This window comes from Dromiciops gliroides, chromosome X, assembly GCF_019393635.1.
Source record: "Dromiciops gliroides isolate mDroGli1 chromosome X, mDroGli1.pri, whole genome shotgun sequence".
NCBI lineage: Eukaryota > Metazoa > Chordata > Mammalia > Microbiotheria > Microbiotheriidae > Dromiciops > Dromiciops gliroides.
The window spans coordinates 24522098-24536175 of record NC_057867.1 but is presented as its reverse complement, the minus strand read 5'-3'; the positions used below and the strand labels follow the sequence as shown (position 1 = coordinate 24536175).

The 14078-nt window shown below is 44.7% G+C and overlaps 1 protein-coding gene across 2 annotated transcripts in view; it reads right to left on the bottom strand.

Annotated features, from left to right (window-relative positions):
• The window catches only part of TMEM164 (transmembrane protein 164), a 129693-nt gene that overhangs the window by 57041 nt on the left and 58574 nt on the right, over positions 1–14078 (bottom strand). The window contains exon 1 of one of the 2 annotated variants that reach the window (XM_043974787.1): positions 12283–12402. The exons of the other annotated variant lie outside the window; for it this stretch is intronic. The gene's annotated coding sequence lies outside the window, so the exon portion shown is untranslated. Of the gene's footprint in view, positions 1–12282; positions 12403–14078 lie in introns of those variants that run through there. 2 annotated transcript variants of the gene reach the window in all.

The following is a 14078-nucleotide window of genomic DNA, read 5'->3' as shown; positions in this document are numbered from 1 at the left end:
TTACTAGCTATGTGACCCTGGGAAAGTCACTTAACCCACATTGCCTCTCAAAAAAAAAACCAATCATATTAGGAATGATAAAGAAAATGTCATATGTTGGTGGAGCTGTAGGAGGACAGGCACACTAATGCACTGATGGTGGAGTTGTGAAATGGTTCAAGCATTCTGAAAAGTAATTTGAAATGATGCCCCCAAAGTCACTAAATTGCTTGCCCTTTGATCCAGAAATGCCATTACAGGGTTTATGCCCCAAAGAGATGAACGATGAAGCAAAAGGACCCCATTTGTACCAAAATATTCATAGCAGCTCTTTCTGTTATAGCAAAGGACTGGAAACAAAGAGGGTGCCAATCAAATGCGAAATGGCTGTGACATATGAATGTCATGGGATATTGTTGTACCCTAAGAAATGAGGAAAAGGACAGATTGGGGGAAAACTGGGAAGACTTTGTACTGGTTCTGTTCACTTCACTATGCATCAGTTCAATGTATGTAGTAACTAGAACACTGTCGAAGAAAACTATGGAACACTTCAGAATTCTGATTAATTCAGCGACTAACCCCAACTCCAGAAGACTGAGGGTGAAACCAGCTTCTACAGGTATAGAGTGAGGTATATTTGCAGACACAGCCAATGTGTGGATCTTTTTGTTGCTTGATTTATTCATTATAAGGAAGAGCTTCAATTTGTGGGCGGAGAGGTAGTGATATCAATTCACAATGAAGAAAAGAAGGTCAATGAGACATTTTAAAAACACAGAGCAGAAGGAAATTCAGGGGGCAGCTAAGTGGCACAGAGGATAAAGCACCAGCCCTGGAGTCAGAAGGACGTGAGTTCAAATTCAGCCTCAGACACTTGACACTTATTAGCTGTGTGACCCTGGGCGAGTCACTTAACCCTCATTGCCCTGCCTCCCCCCTCCCCCCACCCTGCCAAGGAAGCAGATACTCTGGCTTCTCCCCTCTAGTGCCTGGTTCATTGATTGCCAGGAACATCGAAGATGCTCAATGGCTTGAGTTTTCCCTGTATCTCTACAAGACTCTAAGATTGGCTGTGTACGATAGGAGAGTGCCAGACTTGGAAGTCACAAAGACCTGGATCCAAATGCCACCTCTGATGTTTATTAGCTACATGACCTTGGGTAAATCAGTTGTCACTCTCCCGTATCTAGTCACTTGTTGAATCCAGTCACAAAACTTTCTCACACATCCCCACCTCCTCTCCTCTGACACTGCCTCGACCCTGGTCCAGACCCTCCTCATCTGACACTTAGTCGCTGCTGGTGGGGCTGCCTGTCACAAAGCTCTCCCCACTCCAGTCCATCCCGCCTTTCAGCTGACAAAGGGATTTTCCTAAAACGCAGGTGTAATCATGTCACACACAACACCCTCTCCCCCCCCCTAAACTCCCCATTGATTCCATGATCAAATGTAAAATCCTCTGGCTTTTAAAGTCTTTCATGAGGGGAAAGCTTCCTTGAGAACCTACTCCCCTTTCTTCCCATTTTCTTAACTGCACATGGTCTTGCATTGCTCTTTCTTTCCCCTATACTGCTATCTGCACTGATAAAGTATTTTCCCTCAATGGGAGTTCCATATACCAATAAAATTATAGGTCTGCACTAGACTCCACACCCCCACCCCAATTTCCTTAAATAGTTATTATTATTATTATTTTGTGGGGCAATGAGGGTTAAGTGACTTGCCCAGGATCACACAGCTAGTAAATGTCAAGTGGATTTGAACTCAGGTCCTCCTGAATCCAGGTCCCATGCTTTCTCCACTGTGCCACCTAGATGCCCCTTAAATAGTAATTATTACATGCAACCTCTCATTGATGCACTTACACTCACAATACATCTCTCTTTTGCCCTTTAGGAAATCCCAAATTTTGATTCAATTCAGCCCATAGTCATCTTCTTTGGAGGTAGTCTACATGTCCCAGGGGATAGAGCACTGGGCCTGGAGTCAGGAAGCCCTGAGTTCAAATCTAGCCTCAGATACTTACTAGCTATGGCAAGTCACTAAGCCTCTCTCTGACTCAGTTTCCTTAACAATAATAATAGCACCTACCTTGCAAGGTTGTTGTGGGGATCAAATTATATACTATTTATTTGTTTGTTTTTTGGTGGAGCAATGAGGGTTAAGTGACTTGCCCAAGGTCACACAGCTAGTAAGTGTCAAGTGTCAGAGACCGGATTTGAACTCAGGTCCTCCTGAATCCAGGGCCAGTGCCCCCTATACTAGCTAGGTGGTACAGTGGATAAAGCACTGGCCCTGGATTCAGGAGGACCTGAGTTCAAATCCAGTCTCAGACACTTGACACTAGCTATGTGACCCTGGGCAAGTCACTTAACTCTCATTGCCCTGCAAGAAAGAAAGAAAGAAAGAAAGAAAGAAAGAAAGAAAGAAAGAAAGAAAGAAAGAAAGAAAGAAAGTCCTTTATAACGTAGCCTCCTCCACACGTGATTGCACTGGCCTCCTTGCCCTCCACGCCATTGCCCTACTCTGTGAATTTTCTCTAGTTGTCCCCCATTCCATACTCTCCATCCTCACCTCTGCCTCCCAGCATACCTGGCTTACTTCAAATCCCAGCTTCTCTAAGAAACTTTTCTTACTCCTCCTCGATTATGAAGCAACTAGGTGGCACCACAGTGATGAGAACACTGGGCATGGAGTCAGGAAGACCCAAGTTCAAATCTGGCCTCTTACTATCTGGCCTCTTACTTACTCTTATACACTTATTAGCTGTATGACCTTGGGCAAGTCACTTCACCTCTGTCTGCCTCAGTCTCCTCAACTGTAAAATAGGGTTACTAATTGAACCTGCTTCACAGGGTTGTGAAGATCAAATGCCAACATTTTTAAAAAGCACTTAGCAGGGCAGCTAGGTGGTGCAGTGGATAGAGCACCGGCCCTGGAGTCAGGAGGACCTGAGTTCAAATCTGGCCTCAGACACTTAAAACTTACTAGCTATGTGACCCTAGGTAAGTCACAACCCCAATTGCCTCACTAAAAACAAACAAGTAAACAAAAAAAAGGCACTTAGCAGAATGTTTGGCACATAGTAGGCACTACAAAAATGCTTATTTGCTTTCCCTTCTCTTCTTTCCTTTCCCTTTCCCCTTCCCTTCCCTTCCCTTCCCTCTCTCCTCCTGTCCCCTCCCCTCCTCTCTAAAGCTCCCCTGACTTCTCCATTCTAGATCTTGTTCATACATAGTTGTTTGTCCGGTATCTCCCCCATTAGACAGTGAGCTCTTTGAGAACAGGGCCTGCCTCTCCACTTTCTCCGTATCCTCAGTGCTGGGCACAGTGCCAGGCTTAATAAGTGGTATTTGACTTAGGCTCTCTGAGCCTCAGTTCCCTTATATAGAAAACAACATTCCTTCTAGCCCTAGAGCAAGGATCCTATGTGGGACCTTGGGTGAGTCACTTCCCCTCTGTGAGCCTCAGTTTCCTCCTCTGTAAAATTAGAGTTGGTTTGGCTGGACCCTTCCATACAAGCCTATGAATACTGGCACTGTCTATTCAAATCCAGGATGCTGAGGGTAGTGGGAAGGAAAGAGGGGTGTGGTGGGCCTTGGCTCTGCTGAAGCCCAAGAATTCCTGAGCTGGCTTTCCTCAGGCCTAAGCACCAGGAGTTAGACAAATCAGCCTTGTTAGGCAAGATGGGCTGCTCTTTCCCTAGCCCAGGGAAGGCTGCCCGTCTGTTCTCAACTCTCTCCCATAAGGTTCAGTCTCACAGACGCTTGTGGGACTCTAAAGCCCTCCAAAAGAACTCAAAGAGAAGCAGAGAAAGGGAGGCCAAAAGGATGGTCTTTGCGGGTGGTAACAAGTTGTCTTGGGGAAAAGGACCAGAAAGTAGCCATGTGATCCTAAGAAAGTCACTTTCTCACTCTGTGCCTCTGTTTCCCCATCTGTAAAATGAGAGGCTCAGACCCAGTGCTGCCTTCCAGGTCCAAGTCCAGGATCTGGTGATCCTGGGTCAAAGGTCAATTGTACAGTCTGGGACAGAGCAGGCTTACAACAGTTAGATACCTGCTGAATAAATGAATGACTCCAGCCAAACTTTACTTAATGATTATCATTAAACTCTATAAACTCTGCATTAATGCTCTCTTCCCCCACAACTTATTTCCTTCTTTTGACTTCCTTTCCCCACCCAAAACTATTAAGCTCCTTGAGGTGGAAGGGCTTACAATCAGGAAAACCTAGATTTGAATTCTAGCCTCAGAGACTTACTAGTTGTGTGACCCTGGGCAAGCCATTTACCCACCACCTGCCTCAGTTTCCTTGTCTGCAAAATGGAGGGGGATGAGGAAGGAGAGAGATAGACCTGAAAGCCTCTGAGAACAATAAGCAAATGAACACTACCATTCTGGGCCTTCTGATGTCAAATACCATTCTTCTTGCTTTCCTGTCCAAAACATTACAGGTCATTGCTTCCCTGTAGTCATTGTTTATCCCTATTAGAATGGGAGCTTTGGGGAAGCTAGGTGGCATAGTGGATAAAACACCGGCCCTGGATACAGGAGGACCTGAGTTCAAATCCGACCTCAGACACTTGACACTTACTAGCTGTGTGACCCTGGGCAAGTCACTTAACCCCTCATTGCCCCACAAAAACAAAACAAAACAAACAAAAAAACCAAACCAGAATGGGAGCTTCTTGGAAATGGAAGCAGTCTTATTTGCTTGTGTTTGTTTCTGCCAGGGCTTGGTATTGTCCTTGGTACACTGTAAGCGGGAAACAATAGGTGGCGCCATAATGCATAGAGTGCTGGGTCTAGAGTCAAGAAGACCTGAGTTCAAATCCAGCCTCAGACACTTGTGATGATTAAAAAATGAGAGGCATACTCTTTAATCATTTTATTAATAAGGTGGTGGGGCAAAGAGTTTATATACCCTTGAAACAGTAGGTAGTCAATGGGGCCAAGAATTGACCCCTGCACAGCCTTTGGGTTATCAATTCAAAGAATGTCCTTCTCTTCAATGAGGGGCCCTGAGTGACCCCCACCAAGGACAGGGAAGCCTTGGCTATCTAGATACACTGATCTGTCTCCATCCAAGATTCCTCGTGAGCTTGGGTTGGGCCTGACCAACATGAAGAGATTTGATGGAATCTCTCAAGGAGAACTAGACTTTTTGGAGTGGGGTGGGGAGGGAGAAATCTCTGGGTCCCCCAAGATATTTATTATTAATAATTATTTCTCACACACTAGCTGTGTGACCCTGGGCAAGTCACTTCACCCTCAGTTTCCTTATCTGTAAAATGAGCTGGAGAAGGAAATGGCAAACCACTCCAGTAGCTTTGCCAAGAAAACCCCAAATGTGGTCACAGAGAGTTGGACAAAACTGAAACAACTGAAGAACACTGCAAGTGCCTATTTGTTCAGTGACTCTTTGTGACTCCCTTTTCAATCATTCATTCAGATGTTCCTCCTTAGAATACTTCCAGTTTGGAATCTATGAACCTGTGATCTCTCCCCTAATTTTTCAGTCCTTCTTTGGCACCTTAATAGGGGAGAAGGAATTCTCCCAAATACACATGCCCCCAGGCCTGAGGTAGAAAAGGGCCCCAAGATTCAAGGCTAGGGGAAATAGAGTTTTCTCAGACAGGATTTCCCTTTGAACTATCCACTCCATGCTGATTTCACATAACCTGAAATCATTGACCTTAGACCTCTATCCACCTCCTTCATGAGAGACTCCTTGGGTGGGGTTGAAGTTTCTGCAAGGAGTTCCCTGAGTTGGGAGAGGCTGTCTTTGTCTTCAAAGTGCTCAGAGAGCCTAGGACAATGGGCCAAAGGACAACAAAAATGGATTATTTAGTCATATAGAGGTGAAAAGAAGAGGAACCAGTAAGGAGCAGGGACCCTGTTCTCCCAGGGAGGGGGTAGATGGGACAAGCAAGAGCAAAGGAAACTCCACTTATGTTTTGCTTCTGAAGTCTCTACCAGGGAAAATAATCAAGTAGGGGAAAAACAGAACAAAAATAGGGAGTAAAAACCCTATTATTTTCAACTATTAATGAGAGAATAAGAGCATACTTACCTGCCCCTCTTGGTAATCTCAAGGCATGGGGATGACTGACAGCATCCGAAAGCAATAATATTAGTGTGTGCACACAGACAATATACATATAGATACACACACACACACACACATATATATATATATATATATAATATACATATATTATCTAACCTGATCCTCTGAGGTAGGTGCTATTACATTATCAGGCCCATTTTCTAAATGAGGAAACTGAAACTGAGAGTGATTAAATGCAAGATTCTAACTCAAGTCTTTCTGATGCCAAGCTCTATCCACTACAGCATCCAACCAGTGTGATTGCTGAGCTATTGTTGTCCATGATCTCTGAAAGACCATGGAAGAAAAAAGATATGAGAAAGAAATTATGGAGAATGGGAGAAGTGTCTCAGGTCTGGAGAAGGAAAAATGTCTCATTTTTTTTTAATGGAAGAAAGGGGGATCTACAAACTATAGGTCAGAGCTTGACATTTGAATCTTGGCAAAATGCTAGAATGCATTATTAAAGGGATGGTTAGTGAACATCTAGAAAAGGAAGCAATCATCACAAAGAACAAGCCTGGCTCCATTGAGAGAAGTAAGTCCAACCATACTGCCTTCATTTCCTTCTTTTGACAGTCCAGTGATTAATAGATCAGGGCAATATTGTAGCTATACTTTAAGGGAGTTTGAGCAAAACATTTGACAAAGTCTCTCTTGGAAGAGCTACAGCATCTGGGCTCATCTTGTGGTATAAATTGGGTTAGATGATAATTGCAATTAGGCCCAAAGAGTAGTCCTAAGCAGTCATATTTCAACTTGGAAGGGTTTCTCCAGTGAAATGCCCTAGAATCTTTGCATGGTCCCACAATGACTGGTATTTTTATCAATTACTTGGATCAGGGCACAGATGGCAGGCCTTAAAGATTTGCTAGGAGATATTTCTAATCTGGGTGGGGACAGGTCAGGATCTCAGAAGATCTCACCAGATTAGGATATTGAACCAATCAAATAAATAAATGTAAAGTGCTATGTGTAGGTTCAAAAAATCAACTTCAAAAAAAAGAAAAAAATCAACTTCACAGGGACAAAAGTGGGCAGATATGTTTAGACAGAAGTTCATCAGAAAAAGCTGGGAGATTTTCACTGACTTCAAGACCAGAATGAGGTCCCTTTGATCAGATGTCAATACATTTGATGTGAACCAAGGCTATTGAGAAGTGCTGGTCTCACTGTACTCTGTCCTCTGTCAGACCACATAAGATCACAAACTTATAGATTTTGAGATGAAATGAAGTATTGTGCTCACTTCTGGGAATGCTCATTTCATGAAAGCTATTGATGATCTGGAGCATCCCACAGGAGGGCAGCCATGGTGATAAAGGATCTCAAGAAAATCACATGTATGAATCAGTTAAAGGAATTAAGTATGTGAGGAGGAGGCGGGTACATGAGAACTAAGTTTAAGTATTTGAAGGATGTCACATGAAAGAAGGATGAGACTTGCTCTATTAGGCTCCAGGGGGCAGAACCAGGAGCATTTCCTTCCAGTGAGAACTATCCAAAGTGAATGTAATAAGCCACCTCAGGAGGTGGTGAGTTCACCTTCCTTAGAAGTCTTCAGCAGAGGCTGGGGGAGCATTTGTCTAGGAAGTTAAAAGTGAGAATTGCTTTCAGGTATGGTTGGACTACAGGTCTCTTCCAACTCTCAAATTCTCAGATTCTGGGAATGAAAGGACTAGGGGGGGAAACATCACTAGTTTGGAAGAGATTCATTTAAAATCCTCTAAAGGATTCTAGAAATTCCTGGAAAGCTGAGGATGAATAACATGTAAGGATTAGGAACAGATCTGATTACAGAACCCAAAGTTACCTAGAAAACATAATCATTCCATCTAAGAGGAATGATTATTAAATAATTAATTGTTAATATGGTGAGACACAATCCCTTTCTGAAACCTTACTCTCTAAAAGGCCAAGTCAACACCTGAAGTACATTGCTGATAATGGGATTGGATTTACTTTCTTTCCAATCTTGTTCTTGGACAATGGGGAAACCCATTATGTTCTACTCAGGTTTGGGTAGGAATAAATTCTTTGATTAGTTTGCCCAAGACTGGGGAGGGGGATGATTTGGAAATAAGTGACATGATCAAAGTCACTTCCCCCAGCCCCTCATTAGAATAGGTCCACCTCTCACTGTAATATTCATTCTCTCATTGGGGGCAGGTAGGTGGAGAAGTGGAAAGAGCACTGGCCCTGAAGTCAGGAAGACATGAGTTCAAATCTCACCTCAGACATTTACTAGCAATGTTACCTAACCCCAATTGCCTTAAACATTCAGGGTCAGGGACAGCTAGATGGCGCAGTGGATAGAATACTGGCCCTGGATTCAGGAGGACCTGAGTTCAAATCCGGCCTCAGACACTGACACTTACTAGCTGTGTGAACCTGGGCAAGTCACTTAACCCCAATTGCCTCACCAAAAAAAAAAAATTCAAGGTCATCTCCAGTCATTCTGATGTATATCTTGCCACTGGACCCAGATGGCTTTGGAGGAAAGAGACCCAATTCACTGCAAGTCATGACAACACCCTAATGTTGTGGTCTTCTTCAAGAACAAAGGACAAACAAAAATCTCTCACTACTTGTTAACGGTAGTCGACTGCCACCCTCAGGAACACCCACTCTTCCAAGAGCATATAAGCATTGATTGGGTTCTGTTACTGGCCCCTTTTATTAATTATATGCTAGCATGGGGCAGCTAGGTGGCGCTGCAGTGGATAGAGCACCGGCCCTGGGGTCAGGAGGACCTGAGTTCAAATCTGACCTCAGACACTAAACACTTACTAGCTGTGTGACCCCGGGCAAACCACTTAACCCCAATTGCCTCACCAAAAAAAAAAAAAAAATGATATGCTAGCACAACTAATAAAATTACTAATTACCCAGAAATTCTGTCTCTTGAACTTTTTATACGTCACACATCCAAATTGGCCCCCTTGCCCTTTCTCATGCATCTCTGAGCCTTTGCCTAGACTGTTCTCCCTGCCTGGAATACACTCCTTCCTCACCTCCACCTCCTAGAAGCACTAGTTTCCTTCAGAGTTCAGCTCAAATCAGCCTCCTACATGAGTCCTTTCTTGACTTGCCCAGCTGCCAAGGATCTTCCCACAAAATTGTCTTGATTTACTTTGCAGCTATATTGTATGCATTTATACATGCTGTCTCCTGAAGGTAAGCTCCCTGAGGGCAAGGGTTGTTTCATTTTTGTCTTTGTACCCCCAGTACCTACCATAGTACCTGGTGCATAGGAAGAGAGAATGGACATGACATTTCACTGGTACAAGAAACAGCTGGGATGATAAACTTCCTCTACCAATGGGGTCGGGGCCAAAGTGTTCCTGGCTCTCTATTCCCTATATCATCCAGCTCTCACACAGAGGAGGGGCTTAATTATGTTTCTTGATTGGCTGATTGATGAAAATAAAGAGGTTTGGCGGTACAGTGGGTGGAGCACTAGTTCTGGAGTCAGGAGGACCTGAGTCCAAATTCAGCCTCAGACACTAGCAGTGTGATCCAAGTCACTTAACACAATTGCCTATAAAAAAAAAAAAGTAAAGAGGGGTAGGGCTGGGGTGGAGTCCTATGCCTAAAGGCTTTAGAGTTAAGGGCTTGGAAAAACATCCAAGACACAGCCTGTGCTTGTACTTAGCAACCACCTCCGACTGACTACCAGCTCTTAGACAAAAGGCAGGAGGTAACTAGACAATTCTAGAAATGTGAGTTCCAAAACATGTATACTGGAGAAATGGAGTCTTCTACAAGATTCTGGAAGGATTTCTCTGAAGCCTCACACCTGTCTCAAAACATTGCCACAGGTCAGAGACAGAGTCCTTTGGTGGAGGAAGGGAGGGCTCTCTCTTGTTATTGGCCTCAGGAGTATACCTGCGGCCCATTTTCCCATCATCATCACCAGCAGGGAGAATGTGAGCACATTAGCCCAAGGCTGCCCAAAGCAGCCACTCAGTTCTCTCTAAAGCCTGGCTGGACAGACGGCAGCACACAGAGCTAGCCTCAAAGTCACTATTTTTTTAAAAAAAGCCTTCCTTAGTCCAGTCTGCCGAAAAAAACCCCACTAAGGAGTCTGTAACCAAGACAACAGGAAAGAGGCCCAAGAGAGAGGCCTTCTGTGATGAGAAACCAAAGGGAACATTAGCCTGACAGCTGCCTCACCCAAAAAGAAGAAAGCATACACAAGGAGGTGAGGCGAGGGAAGAAAGGGAAGGAGCAGGACAATTCCCATTCTGCTCATTCAGAATATCCCACCATGCCATACCTTCAAAAGGGCGTCCTCGGAAGCTCTCCACACTTCAAGTCACTCAGAATTCTTCTCCCCAAACAAAACAAAGTCATAGGCATCTGACTGTGTCTTGCCACATCCAATTATGCCAATAAAACTGCAAGGCAAAATGTCTGCTTTGGAAGACACTACAAACCTCTTTTTGCTCCAGGCCTTCCTTTCTTTGTATCTCACCGAAATAATGACAAAGAATCAGGAGAAGGGAGAAACCAATCGGGAATGGGCATTTTAAGAAAGGTTCTTTCACCTCGGGGATCCAACTTTGGGCCTCAGGGTCTTGGTCTGAATTAGGCACAGCCAAGGAGGATAAAAGAGTGGGGATGCAGTGGGGAAAGCTCTGCGTTTGGAATTAGAGGCCTCGGGTTCAAATCCTACCTGATTGGGTAAGGTGCTTCCCCTCTGTGGGTCTCAGTTTCCTCTTCTGTAAAAGGAGGGGGTTGGACTTGAGGGCCTGTCAATCTAGGATCTCATGAAAAGTCCAAATATGCTACAAAAATTGAAAGCTTATAAGTATCAGCTTGGGGATGGGGGGGCGGCGAGTAGGAGGAGTGGGAAACATTACATCAGATGGGGTGATTCATGTATCCAAACGTCAAAAGGAACATTCAACTCATGAAAAGTTAAAATTAGACAAACTGTGATGAGGCCTGAAATGGAGGAAATTCTCAGATATTCAGCAGGAGCTGTGATCTCACTGTTCTGGAAATTCCCTCCAATGATGCAAATTGCAGCCCATCCTGGGTGACTGTTGTCTAAGTTCTGCCATAAATACAGCAGGGGTGGGGTGGCACTCCAACCACTGACCACTTTCCTTTCTCCTGGCCTTGCAAAGAGGCCGACAGAGTGTCCTGGCTAGTCTATTGTCTCTTCCCGCCATCCATTTCCCTGATGACATCCTTCCTTTTACTTGTATTCTTTGAAGTTCCTTATTTACCAAATACTGCAACCAGCTCACACCCATCATGCACCTCTCCACCGCCCATTGTGTGATACTCATTTTTATTCTTCAGAGAATATAGCATTCCTTGGCTAATAGGCTAATAGTCATAGAAGACTGTCATGTATTATCAGTAGACTATTGCTATTCAAAGAAGATGAACCGGGGCAGCTAGGTGGCACAGTGGATAAAGCACTAGCCCTGGATTCAGGAAGACCTGAGTTCAAATCTGGCCTCAGACACTTGACACTTGCTAGCTGTGTGACCCTGGGCAAGTCACTTAACCCCCATTGCCCTGTAAAAAAAACACAAAGAAGATGAACCTTTTGTTTCTGGGAGAAAATTGGGGTCAGAAAATGAAACGGGCTGGGTAATTGTCTGAAGGTAATCTAGCCTTTTCCTTGTTTAATTCTGGACCCAATTCAGTGTCCCTTTGTACTGTCTGTCCCAAACCTATAAACCAATGGAGAAGCCAGACATTCAAGCACAAAGCATTAAGCCAATAAGCCTTCATCACCCTCTTGACTTTTCCTTTTTTGGGACCCAGACCTGTGGTGTAGATTCAGTGAGGAAATTCCCTGCACTGGCCCAGCTCGGTAGCCTGGGCAATCTTCTAGATTATAGTCTACAGTTGCCTGGGTCAAGAAGAAAACCAGCATTACAATAATGGCTTCTTGTACTGTTGCAAGACATAAAACACAACAGCCTCCAAAGATTGAAAAAGAAATATCCCACAGAGAAGACGGTGGGTGTGGGCAAGCCACTGCATGCGACCAGTGAGGAACTGCAAATAAAGATAAGGCTAAAAACAAGACAAAACAAAATAAAGACGTCAGAGACATGCATGCTAGGAAGAGAAGATGGGCTGATGAAGGCAATGGCAGGAGTGGGGGGGGGGCCCCCGAAAGCGAGGAAGGAAGGCTGCCTGCAGAGCATCAGGCGTTAGACCCACCTGAGGCAACGGGAAGAAACAAAAGCCGAGGCCAGTTAATGAGGTGTCTGGAGTCAGGTGGTTGTCACACACCGACAGAGAGTGCGGATCCGAGAGACTCCCCAGATCTGTGCTAAGCTCTGCGCCAAACAAACAAATGGGAAGGCTGCTCAGACTGAAAGAATGAGGATAAGTGAAGAAATCCCACTCCAGCTATGGCTTTGGATGAAGCAGTTCTTTGGTGGGAGGGACCATGGCCATCGGGAACTCCCAGATGAGGAACTCCCTCTCCCTGTGTAGGCTGGGTACCTGCTCCACACCTAATCTTAGAAAGTTGCCCAGAGCCCTGAAAGGTTAAGCAATCTACCCAGGGTTACACAGCTTGCTTGTGTCAGAGGGGAGACTTAAAGACCCAGGTCTTCCCAACGCCAAGGCCAGCTCTCTGTTGACCATGCCCTGCTGCCTCTCAAACCTTGGTGCCTTAGGATCCTTTCAGTCCCCTTAACCAGAAGGAAAGACAAACAGCCTGAATCACAGGGTCCTAATGCCAATCTAAATGGCAGCCAGGGGCATAAACTTAACTCTTTTCCATAAAAAAAATTTCTAGGAGGTTAAACCCCCAACACCAACTCAGGAATGTTCTAGTCGGGGAAGGGCAGGGTTCTCTTCTGGACCTATGAGGAGGATGCCTGCTTTGGCCTATAAACGATGATGATAGGTCAAGAGGAGTCTAGGGAGCTAGATAGACTAGCTAGGAAGTCGGGGGCCACCTAATCTGGGAGCAGATCATTCCTCGTTGGAGGTCTTCTAAAGACTTCAGCCAGATGTGCCAAAAACCAACAAGAGAATGGCTTAGAGCTCATCAAACCAACCTTCTCCACCCCTTTGTATTTACTGATGTAAGCATGTGTCATTTCCCCCTAAAGCATGGGGACTCCTTGAGGGCAGGGCTCTCAATCTCCAGCACCTAGGACAGTTACTGGCATCTAAAAGAAGCCTTCATGAACACTTCTAGATTAACCCTGATGTCTCCCCTTAAACACTGCTATCTCTCCGAAAGAAGGTAAGGTACTACTGTTTCATATTTGTCTTTGGAGACTGTCACATAGTAGGAGTTCAATAAATATCTGTGGATTGCTGGAAGAGCATTGGACCATCACAGTTACAAAGGGCTTCTGAGGCGACCCTACCTGCCAAGCTTCCCATGGTTTCTGTGTTTTCCTGGATCTACACCAGCGTTCAGACCACACTTTGTTAGAAATGAATGAAAAAGGGGTGTAGGGTGGGATAACTTTCTTTTTTTTTCCTTGCCCAGGGTCACACAGCTAGTGAGTATCAAGAGTCTGAGGCAGGATTTGAACTCAGGTCCTCCTGAATCCAGGACCGGTGCACCACCTAGCTGCCCTAGAATAATTTTCTAACAAGATGACCCCCAAATCCATCAGAAATTGCCTGTCTAATGCAACATAGCTCACGATTTCTTGACCTGCCTTGATGAATATTTAATCCTGCAAGATTCTATTGGGAGATTCTATTCTGGATTAATTTCTCACCAGTAGAAAGGGGCTGGTTGTTGAGGTGGAGATGATAAAAATGACCTCATTTGCCTCAGTTTCCTTGGCTTTAAAATGGGGGTGATAATAGCACCTACCTCCCAGTGTTGTTTTGAGGATCAAATGAAATCATATTTGCAAAGTGCTTAGCACAGAGTGCGTCACATAGTAGGAACAATGTAAGTGTTTATCCCCTTCCCTTTCCTTCTTATTTCATATTGCTCCCCTTACTGGGCTTGGGGTTGGGGGTAGAGGGGGTGATCA